Source organism: Pinus tabuliformis, chromosome 2_2 (genome assembly GCF_031772625.1).
Source record: "Pinus tabuliformis cultivar Carrire ecotype Pingquan chromosome 2_2, CPIR1, whole genome shotgun sequence".
Lineage (NCBI taxonomy): Eukaryota > Viridiplantae > Streptophyta > Pinopsida > Pinales > Pinaceae > Pinus > Pinus tabuliformis.
In genome coordinates, this window is record NC_142300.1 from 231975140 (window position 1) to 231986733 (window position 11594).

Below are 11594 nucleotides of genomic sequence, written 5' to 3' on the forward strand. Positions count from 1 at the left end.
TTAGAAGTTTCCATGAACTGTTGGGTATAATTTTGTAACCTTCTATGTCGTGTGTCATCTAATGTTTTCTTCCTTCAAGTATAGTAATGAAGCTACAGGTATTTATTTGCTTATGAAGATAAAGTTAAAATTCCTTAAAAGAGTGCTCCTATACTTGAAGTTTTCACCTTCCTTTCTAAGTTATAGATAATAGTTTCTTTGTAAGGCAGCATATTATCTTTAACTTATCCAAGGGCCACATATAGTAGTTTCTATTTTAAGCAACATATTGTCTATGATTCAATTCTCATTTTCATAATTCTTCTAAGTGACGGATAGTAGGTTCTGCGTTAAGCATCATATTATCTTTAACTTCTCCTTTAAGCTTTCCTCATTCATCATTTATATCTAGCAACAAATGGCATTCTGAGATGTTCTTATCATACATGTATTAAGGGTTAAAGGCCAAGTTTCCCAAGTCCTTCATTTGAGAACACAACAAACAAAAAAGTGACAAATAAGTGACAACAAACAATAATCATTAATGTCTGAAGCATAATTTCTCCACAACCAGGAAATTGGTTTCTTAAGGTACAACATTAATTGGCGTTGTTGCCAGGGAGAGAAGACAAGAATAATTTTCCCTGGGTTTTCAATATTTTCCTCTACTTGTTCAGTGAGGAGGGAATATTTGGCTGTTTTGAATAAAATCAATTAAATAAGATCACTTTTCCTTGGGTTTATTAACTTTGAAGCTGATTCTTGAGAATGACAATTTTCAACAGTTGGTTGTACATTCACACTTGTGATTTTCACTTACAACATTGATTGGCAACTCCATTACACTTTGAAGTTTTCTTTTCTGGGTTTTAATGGCTCTCCCTACATTCTTAGTCCATAAATCTGATCCATTTTATTTTACTGGGATCACCGGTTATCCTCATGATATGCCTGGATTTTATGCCTGGAATGAGTATCTTCCAAAATTCAGTAGAAAGGAATATGAAGATCCAACTTAGCACCTCCAAGAGTTTCATGAATGCATGGAGCAACAGGGCATCATTCATGAAGATGTGAAGATGAAGTTGTTTTTGTTTTCTTTGGACCTAGAAGCTAGGGTTTGGTTCAGGGCTTTGCCTCATTCAAGCATTTCATCTTTGAAATATTTCCATTCAGTATTCAATTCTTATTGCAGAACTTATTATCCTCACAAGTTTCTTTTTGAAGGTTGTTGTGAATATTATGATGCTAAAGAAACTTTAAAGGCTCAAGATAATCCTGTTGATGAAACTAATGATTTTGTTGATAATATATCAAGCATTCAGAGAGGTTATAGCCAGATTAATCACATCTAAACAAACGCATTAGAGATAGAAACAAATCTGGTGGCTGAAGGAAAAGCACCAGAGACACAGCCTATCCAAGACAATGGAAAGGCAAAGATGAAATCCTCTCAAAGTCAAATATTGGAGGATATGTGTAATGTAATTAAAACTTTGTCAGATATGTTGAATAAGTGAGAGTTAGAAAATAAGAATTCTCAGAGACTTATGTTATATGTAGTAGATGAAGATGAACTTGGTATTGAAGGAGAAGAGTATGAATATGATGAAACAGATGCCATTCACGATGACAATAAAATTGATGAATATTGGAAGCAATTCTCTGATTTTATGCAGACTAAACTACATAAGAAATATGACTTGAGATTGAGGAAAAGATCAAGAAGTCAAGAAAATAAAAGTGAGCAGCAAGTTTCAACTTCCTCACCAAAGGCGACTCCACAAGAATCTCAGCTTGTAAAACAAGCGAATAAAGGAAATCAAGAGAGTATTCAAATGGAGAAAAATTCAAACATGCATCAAGAATTTATGCTTAGCAATCGAGAAGAGGAAGAAATAATTAAGTTGCAAATATATCCCAGAGCTCCTATTTTGTTAAATTTGATGATCCTCATATCTATAATGAAAATGGTTTAAAGGGGGAACAGGATGAAGCTCTTCAAGTTCATCAGTTAGGTGTTGAACATACAGGAAGAAACCAACAACTGGGATATGTTGGATAGCAATATATTGAGCCATCTATCATAGCAAAAGAGGCTATCTTATGTAAAAAGAAAGTTGATAAAGAGATTGTATATCATTGCATTGAAGAACATAATGATGCCCATGGATGAGAGGTAAAAAATTTATATGAAGTTGATCATATGTTGTATAGTAATGAGAAAAGATTTCTTTTTCTTCCTGAGGTTAGAATTACAAATTATTTTCAATCAAATCTTAGAGATGAAAACTGGAGACATGAAAGTGACATAGATCATTTTCTTAAAGATGTTTCTGATTGTTCTATTGAACATATTATCCCAGCAAAAGGTTTATTTGAGAAAGAACCTTCACACATAGAGAATTTCTTTTTTGGAGCTGATCAGGACCATATTTTTCTTATACTTTTGAAGATCCTGTGGCAGATTACATGGAAGAATTTATCAACAGTCTACACATATCATTTTGTGGATATACTCCTAATTTTTGTTGTCAGCTACCCTTATGTATAATTTATTTTTTGTTCTTTCAAAATTAATTGGCAGAATGGTTCTAGATCAGGCACTCAGATGCTAACTTGGTACCATTGGAAGATTGATTTTACCTGAAGGAGATCAACCATGTACATATGTAGGAACTTGTACATAAATAAGCTCAGGCTTTGAGAATTTTGTTTCCAGTTGCAGTTCTTTAGTTTAATCATTAGTTGATGAATAAGGGTGATTTTCCTAGTTGGAAATTGGTTTGCAGTGGTATCAGACTTCAAGATTGTCAGGTTTCAGTTCTCAAATTTCAGGGTTTTCATAGTTTTGGACTCCATGCCCAACTAAGGCTACTGATCTACAATTCTCAATATTTTTCTATTAAAGCACAGTCATCCTATCACTGTAGATATCGGTGTGGGTTCACTATAAAAATTTTCACACAATTAAGTTTGGCAAAGAAATATATGACTCCATGCCCAATGGATAAGGCACTAATCTGCAGTTCTTAGTGCTTCTAGGGCAAAAGCACTATCCCCAGTTGGAGCCAGATGTTGTAGCTTATATTGTGTTTGAAGTTTATTTATTAGTTATATCACTATCCAGAGTTCAAACTCAATGAAACTCCTTTATATTATTTACCCCCCTCCCCCCCACCCCATGCAAAACGTAAAAGTAAAGAAGTATTTTGTTTGTGGTAATTACATATCGAAATTTCTAAAAGAAAGTATAGAAACACATTTGAATGAATAAGAATACATGTTTCCAAGCACATTGTGTATCGTAATCAAATAATAGAAAGAGACAAGTGTTAAAGAACAGTTCTTTGGTTGCGATGCAATCAAATCACGATCACAAATCACAGCGGTAGCTATATGAAATCACAACTGGTCAGACCCAAAAAGACATACATACATACATACATACATACATACATACATACATACATATATATATATATATATATACTTTTGAAGATCCTGTGGCAGATTACATGGAAGAATTTATCAGCAGTCTACACATATCATTTTGTTGATATACTCCTAATTTTTGTTGTGAGTTGCACTTATGCATAATTTATTTTTTGTTCAGGATGAATTGTATTTTCAAAATTAACTGGCAGAATGGTTCTAGATCAGGAACTCAGATGCTAACTTGGTACCATTGGAAGATTGAATTTACTTGATGGAGATCAATCATGTACATATGTAGGATCTTGTACATAAATAAGCTCAGGCATTGAGCATTTGGTTTCCAGTTGCAGTTCTTCAGTTTAATCATTAGTTGATGAATAAGGGTGAATTTCCTAGTTGGAAACTAGTTTGCAGTGGTGTCAAACTTCAAGATTGTTGGGTTTCAGTTGTCAAATTTCAGGGTTTTCAAAGTTTTGGACTACATGCCCAACTAAGGCTACTAATCCACGGTTCTCAATATTTTTCTATCAAAGCACAAGCATCCTATCACTGTAGATATCGGTGTGGATTCACTGTACAAATTTTCACACAGTTAAGCTTGGCGAAGCAATATATGCCTCCATGCCCAATGGATAAGGCACTAATCTGTAGTTCTTAATGCTTCTGGTGTAAAATCAATATCGCCAGTTGGATCCAGATGTTGTAGCTTATATTGTGTTTGAAGTTTATTTATCAGTTTATTACTATTGAGAGTTCAAACTCAATGAAACTCCTTTATATTCTTTACACCCCCCCTCGCAAAACCTAAAAGTAAATAAGTATTTTGTTTGTGGTAATTACATATCGAAATCACTAAAAGAAAGTATAGAAACACATTTGAATGAATATGGATACATGTCACAAATCATATTGTGTATCGTAATCAAATAATAGAAAGAGACAAGTGTTAAAATGTAGTGCTTTGGTTGTGATGTGATCAAATCGCAATCGCAAATCGTAGCAGAAGCTATATGAAATCACCCCTCGTCGGACCTAAAAAGGCACACACACACACACACATATATATATATATATATATATAGATATATAGATATATATATATATATATATATATATATATATATATATTGCATTTACTACTTTTGGTGGGTCCGTAGAGAAATGGATGTTGGTTCCGCCGATTGCGATTTGTGATAGGTGGATCCGAAAACATATATATTATGTTTTAAAGTCTTGGCGGGTCCATGATATCACATAACACTTGCTAATTGTGATGAGCGATGCTAAAGCCGTACTCGAAAATATATGCATTATGTTTAAAAGTCTCAACGGGTCCGTTGTATCACAAAGCGCTTCATGTACATGTATATGGGCCCTGCCGATTGAAATTTGTGAGGAAGATTCTAGACCCGATATTATTTATGCCATGTTTTATAACTCCAGCGTGCCTGTCATATCATTGTTTGTTATGGATTGGGTCAATACAACGATTTAAAGCACCAATTTCAATTTGCAATGGGAAGTCAATGAAACATTGAATAGGTAGATTTGATGGGTTAATAAATCAGAGTTAATTCTTTTGAGTTCCACAGTAACCAAAGGTTTGTGCCGATTTCGCTGTACAAATGGAAAATTAGTGTTAGAGACGAATACAAATAAAAGGTGATTATTCAGGTTTCTTTGTGTTTCTGCCAATCGGAACACTCTCGACATATATGTGGACCCCTTCCAAAGCTTTTAACATAGTTTTACATATGTTCTGAGTTTCAATATTTTATATGTAATAAAGTTGAATAATTTCAATAGGAAATAGTTTTATAACTTTTATAAAGTGGTTTATTAGTTGTTTCGAGAAATTAGTTTCCAAAACTAATTTGATAGTTAATCAGAGAGGGAAGAGATAAAAGCCCAAAAAGGGAATTATAATGGGGTTGTTCGAATTTTGGAGAACCCGAAGACTAGGCCACTGTATTCCTGATATAACTATTGATTAATGAGAGACTCAGAAGTTTCCATGAATTTTTGGGTATAATTTTGTAACCTTCTCTGTCATTTGTCATCTAATGTTTTCTTCTTTCAAGTATAGTAATGAAGCTGCAGGTCTTTATTTGCTTATGTAGATAAAGTTAAAATTCCTTAAAAGAGCACTCCTATATTTGAAGTTTTCACCTTCCTTTTTAAGTTATAGATAATAGTTTCTGTGTTAAGCAGCATATTGTCTATGACTCAATTCTCATTTTCATAATTCTTCTAAGTGATGGATAGTAGGTTATGTGTTAAGCAACATATTATCTTTAACTTCTCCTTCAAGCTTTCTTCATTCATCATTTATATCTAGCAACAAATGGCATTCTGAGATGTTCTTGTCATACATGTATTAAGGGTTAAAGGCCAAGTTTTCCAGGTCCTTCATTTGAGAACACAACAAAGAATAAGTGACAAATAAGTGTCAACAAACAATAATAATTAATGTCTTAAGCACAATTTCTCCACAGCCAAGAAATTGGTTTCTTAAGGTACAACATTAATTGGTGTCGTTGTAGGGGAAAGAAGACAAGAATAATTTTCCCTGGGTTTTCAATATTTTCCTCTAGTTGTTCAGTGAGGAGGGAATATTTGGTTGCTTTGAATAAAAGCAATTAAATAAGAGAACTTTTCCTTTGGTTTATTAATTTTGAAGCTGATTCTTGAGAATGACAATTTTCAGCAGTTGGTTGTACATTCACCCCAGTGATTTTCACTTACAATATTGATTGGCAACTCCACTGCATTTTGAAGTTTTATTTTCTGGGTTTTAATGGCTCTCCCTGCATTATTAGTCCATAAATTTGATCCATTTTATTTTACTGGGATCATAGGCTATCCTCATGATATGCCTGGATTTTATGCCTAGAATGAGTATCTTCCAAAATTCAATAGAAAGGAATATGAAGATCCAGCTCAGCACCTCCAAGAGTTTCATGAATGCATGGAGCAGTAGGGCATCATTCATGAAGATGTGAAGATGAAGCTGTTTTTGTTTCTTTGGACCTAGAAGCTAGGGTTTGGTTCAGGTCTCTGACTCATTCAAGCATTTCATCTTTGAAATATTTCCATTCAGTATTCAATTCTTATTGTAAAACTTATTATCCTCACAAGTTTCTTTTTGAAGGTTGTTGTTGTAATGCCCCACTTAAATCTTATCCTACAAATTTTGTTAATGTTTACATTATCTAAAAATATTGAGAAATATTGGTCTAATATAAAATTCATGATTTCCATTATTCAAATTCCCCACTTACCTTCTCAAATTGAATATTAGGTAGGATATGGTCTCCTTCCATTATTTCAAAATATATGTATTCATTTCACATTACCCAATGTACCCTCACATTTACTAAGGAGAAGACATGGTCCTCTCCATGTAATTACATCTCACATTCCCCAATGTACCCTCACATTTACTTGGGAGAAGACATAGTCCTCTCCATCTTATTATCAATATATATATTCATTTCACAATCCCCAATGTACCCTCACATTTACTAAGGAGAAGACATGGTCCTCTCCATGTAATTACATCTCACATTCCCCAATGTACCCTCACATTTACTTGGGAGAAGACATAGTCCTCTCCATCTTATTATCAATATATATATTCATTTCACATTCCCCAATGTACCCTCACATTTACTAAGGAGAAGACATGGTCCTCTTCATGTAATTACATCTCACATTCCCCAATGTACCCTCACATTTACTTGGGAGAAGACATAGTCCTCTCCATTTAATTATCAACATATATATATATATATATATATATATATATATATATATATATATATATATATATATATTCACCTCACATTCCCAAATGTACTTTTCAGATTTACTTGGGAGAAGAGAAGTCAATTGTAAGGATGGATGAGAAGTTAATGACATTAACGAGAGGTGGTTGAGATGGAGAAGGGAAGGAGGGTATAAAAAGGGAAGGGGGGAGGAAGAAAAGGGGGTTTTGGAGTCTTGATTAGGATTGTGGGGGTTGGTTGTGATTGTTTGGCCTTGTCATGATTTTGGGAGACCTTGGAAACCTGTGGAGGTTTCTTGGGTTTGAGAGGAGGAAAGTATTGTTATCTGGTTTTGCAAATTCTTCTTGAGGACACACTATATCTGGTTGGACTTGGGCACAGAGGGCTAGGGAACGTGTGGAGGTTTCCTAGGCTAGGAATTTATTTCCTAGTTGGCTAGGAGGTAAATCCGGTTGGGTCGATGAGAAGGAGCGTTCAGCAGGAGCTATAAGACAAAGGTATCATTATCAACCGCCGGAACATGTATTTTCCATGGACCACTCTTGTTAATTTGATATCAATGGAATGCTCACCTTAATTTATGTTGCTTATGATAAAGTGATAAGATGTTAAATGTTTAAATCTATGTAAGAAGGTCAGCAAGTTCTTTTTTTATACTTTTAAAACGGTAGGAAAATAGATCTGTTAGTGTATAATAGATTGAGACTCTAATAATAGGAATCAGGCCCCTACACTTGGTATCAGAGCCAAGTTCAAAATCTGGACCCAAAGCCCACTAAATATTTGTTCCATAATCAAATTTCTTACTAAATAGTTGAAAATCCAGAAAATTAGAATGTCAAAATGTTTCAACAACAGTCCAATGGCATAGTGCCTAGGGATATGACAGAGCTAGTGTTTTGCTTCAACTTAAATGCCCTTGTAAAATTCCTAACATAATAAATAATATTATAGAAATACATCTTGTAAAATTCTGGACCCCTTGTTTTCCATATAAATTGAAAAAAAAATGATTTGGGGTGAATTCAAAACAAGATTTAGCATTTTACCTATGGAATTTGCCTTCTAGAAAGGTTCATTCTAGTTCAGTGTTTAGCATCGACAATATAGGGCCACTTAATCTATAATTCGCTCTTGTAGGAGGGCTTGTTTGATGACGCACCTGAACCTATGTCTAAGGGAATCAAGTCTAAGCAGAAGGGTTTTGGTCCCTCTTCTAAACCTATTATCATCTATAAGGCTGGAGGACAACTCGAATTCTGATATGTTTGACAACCTTATCTTTACATGCACCAGTAGAGCAATTGAAAACATATGATCATCTTTATCTTTATGTTAAGATTTGATCTAAGGTTTACCGAGCATTTTTGACAAATTTGAAGTTTGATCGAATATCTTCATGCTGTAAGCAACATTGGCTCTATGCAAACACATGTTTGTGGAAATCAAGAAATCAAATTTGTTGAGGTGTCAATTTGTCTTGCACAGCAAACGAACTATTGCATTTAGTAAACCTATATCAGATATCTAGTATTCAGCCTCTGAAGCTACAAATCTGAGCAACACATTTGGCTCAATCTCCAATCTCTATTTGAAATGGCATCATCTCATAACAGTCATTTGGAATCATCCCTCAAATAGCCCACTCTTCTATATTCTCGCTCATCTATGGCTAGAGGTCTCTCTCATGCTCAGATATTCTCACACTAATGCCATGGTCTCGTCATATAGAATCAATATGGTAATGACATCACATCTTTGGTAGTGGCAATATAGCATCTTTATATCAGCATATGCTCTTGCCCTATGATCCTGTTTTCACATGAACTGCTTTGTTTTGGTCCCGGTCTCTCTTAATCACATATGGTCTCACTAAAACAAAACTATGTGATCTCACTCTATATGGCCATCAATCTATTATAGGGAAACCTCTGCATTATGGAATTCTCCCTTATATATATGGCATATTCACCTCAGTATGATTTACAGTATTATGATATTATTTCAGACCAGAAGCCATGATGACATGTTCCTGTAAATTGACGACTGTGTTATAGTCTTGTTCACAATCGAAGTTGTGAACAAGACAGTTGGATAACTTATCTTTTGAAATGTTATCTATGAAGAAGCTGTTGGGATCTTCTAGTAAAAGGAAATACAACAATTTTGTTAAAGAGTACAGCATGCCTGAAGCTTTTAATTTTAAAGATCAGCTAGGACATGAGGTACATAGCAGTGTGACAATCACCACGCACTCTAGGGTTCTTAATGACTCTGATAGGTGTCCCACGGGTTGTATTGATGAGCCCAAATGAAATTGCCAACTTTTTACTATGATAGGAAAGGTTATGTTCCTTCTTTTTCTCCTCCACATCATTCAGTACAAATCTTGTATCAGGTGCATAACCTACCTCCTCCATCTCCCCAAACAATCTGTCCAATTCTGCATAAATTTCCTCCATCTGCGGAAGTGATTTCTCTTCTACCGCAAATGCATATACCTGTTTATTAACCTCAATCCAACTGTAGCCTTGCTTCTTTTTTTTTTACTTCCTTTTTATTTTTTTCCATCAATTTTCTGACTTCTTCAATTTCATCCCACCTGCCTGCGGCTGCATGGATATTTGAAGGTAACACATAAGTTGCAACGTTTTTAGGATCCAATTCAAAAAGGTGTTCTACCACACGTTCCCCTAGCTCTATATTGGTATGAATTCTACAGGCACCGAGCAGAGACACCCACACGGCAGAGTCAAGTTTCATAGGAATTTTGTTGATCAAATATTCTGCCATATATAGGTTACCAGCTCGACCAAGAAGATCTACCATACAGGAATAATGTTCTCTAAGAGGTGTTATATCATAAAGTCTATTAATCTGATCAAAGTAGTGCCAGCCATCATCCACTAGGCCAGCATGGGCACACGCAGGCAAGACACCAACATAGATCACATGGTCTGGGACTGTTCCACATAAACGCATTTGTTCAAAGAGCTGTAAGGCCTCTTTCCCATGGCCATCAATTGCATGTCCCATGATCATTGCAATCCATGAGACCACATCCCGTCTAGGCATTTTGTAAAATACCGTGTACGCATACTCTATGGTTTCACATTTAGCATACAAATCAATCACAGAGTTCCCCACAAATGTTTTTGGTTGCAATCCACCTTTAATTATGTCTATGTGTATCATTCTACCGTGTTCCAGAGATGCCAAGTTGGAACAAGTTGGAAGAACACTGGCAAAGGTGTATGGATGTGGCTTCACACCAGACACTCTCATTTGTCTAAAGAGCTCCAAGGCTTTGTCAAACTGCCCATTTTGGGCATAGCCAGAAATTATGGCATTCCAGGAAATCACATCTCGTTTAGGCATTCTGTCAAACAACTTAATGGCCTCCTCAACTAGCCCATTATGTGCAAATCCCGTAATCATTGTATTCCAGGAAACTGTATTTCGTTCAGGCATTTTGTCGAACACTTGGCGTGCCTCCTGCAAACTCCCGCCCTTTGCATATGTGTTGATGAGCGTGTTTGGTACGAATATGTTTTTCTTTTGGCTCCAATCCCATCTTTTTTATCATGTGGGTGTGTAGTAATTTAGTCTCTGATAGAGCCATCTTATCAACATAGGCTCGCAGGAGAGAAACATAGTCAGAAGATTTTACAGAGATGTTTTCAATCAATGTCTTCAGCGCCTCTTTCAACCCACCCTGCTTGCACAACCTTCTCAGAATGCTGCTATCATATGTTGCTTATGTTGCTTTGCCTTACAAGTACTTTGAAACGTAATCCAATCTGATATGAATAAATTTTTTCATGTTGATCCTATAGAAAATAATTGCTAACAAAATCCAAGGCTACTGAGAAATGAGGGAACACCTTTGCCTGGTTGTATACCAATCCATTTTTAATATATTTGACCATTAGCACATAGCATGATACTTATAGTGCTACCAGTTTGGTGTGATTTATTGCTTCAAGATGCTCAGGTAGAACAACATGAAATTTGCAAAGAATAGAACTGGGCTTGTTTTAGAAAAATGTGTATTTATAATGAAATAACATATTGACACTAAAAGAAGAGGAGTCACCATGCGTCACCTCCCTAGTGAATCTCTATTTAATATAATTCATGATAACTGGTAATTGTTAGAAAAGGTGACAAAGATAGAGATATCTCAGATTTATTTTTTTTTCATGGAAAAAAAAAATTTATTTTGATGCCTGTACATTGTCATGAGGATCATTCAAAAGAAAAGTTACATTATATCAAATGTGAATTAACTATACATATTTTTGTGTGAAAGACATTTCTAGTTTTATGGACCATATAGTGGATGATTTTCAAATGTATTCACATGCCAATTCATAATTTAACATAAAT

The 11594-nt window shown here is 34.9% G+C and overlaps 1 pseudogene; it reads right to left on the reverse strand.

The window, feature by feature from the left end:
• Nucleotides 1–9418: 9418 nt before the first annotated feature.
• LOC149192166 (pentatricopeptide repeat-containing protein At1g20230 pseudogene) lies at nucleotides 9419–10676 on the reverse strand (annotated as a pseudogene).
• Between the last annotated feature and the right edge of the window lie 918 nt (nucleotides 10677–11594).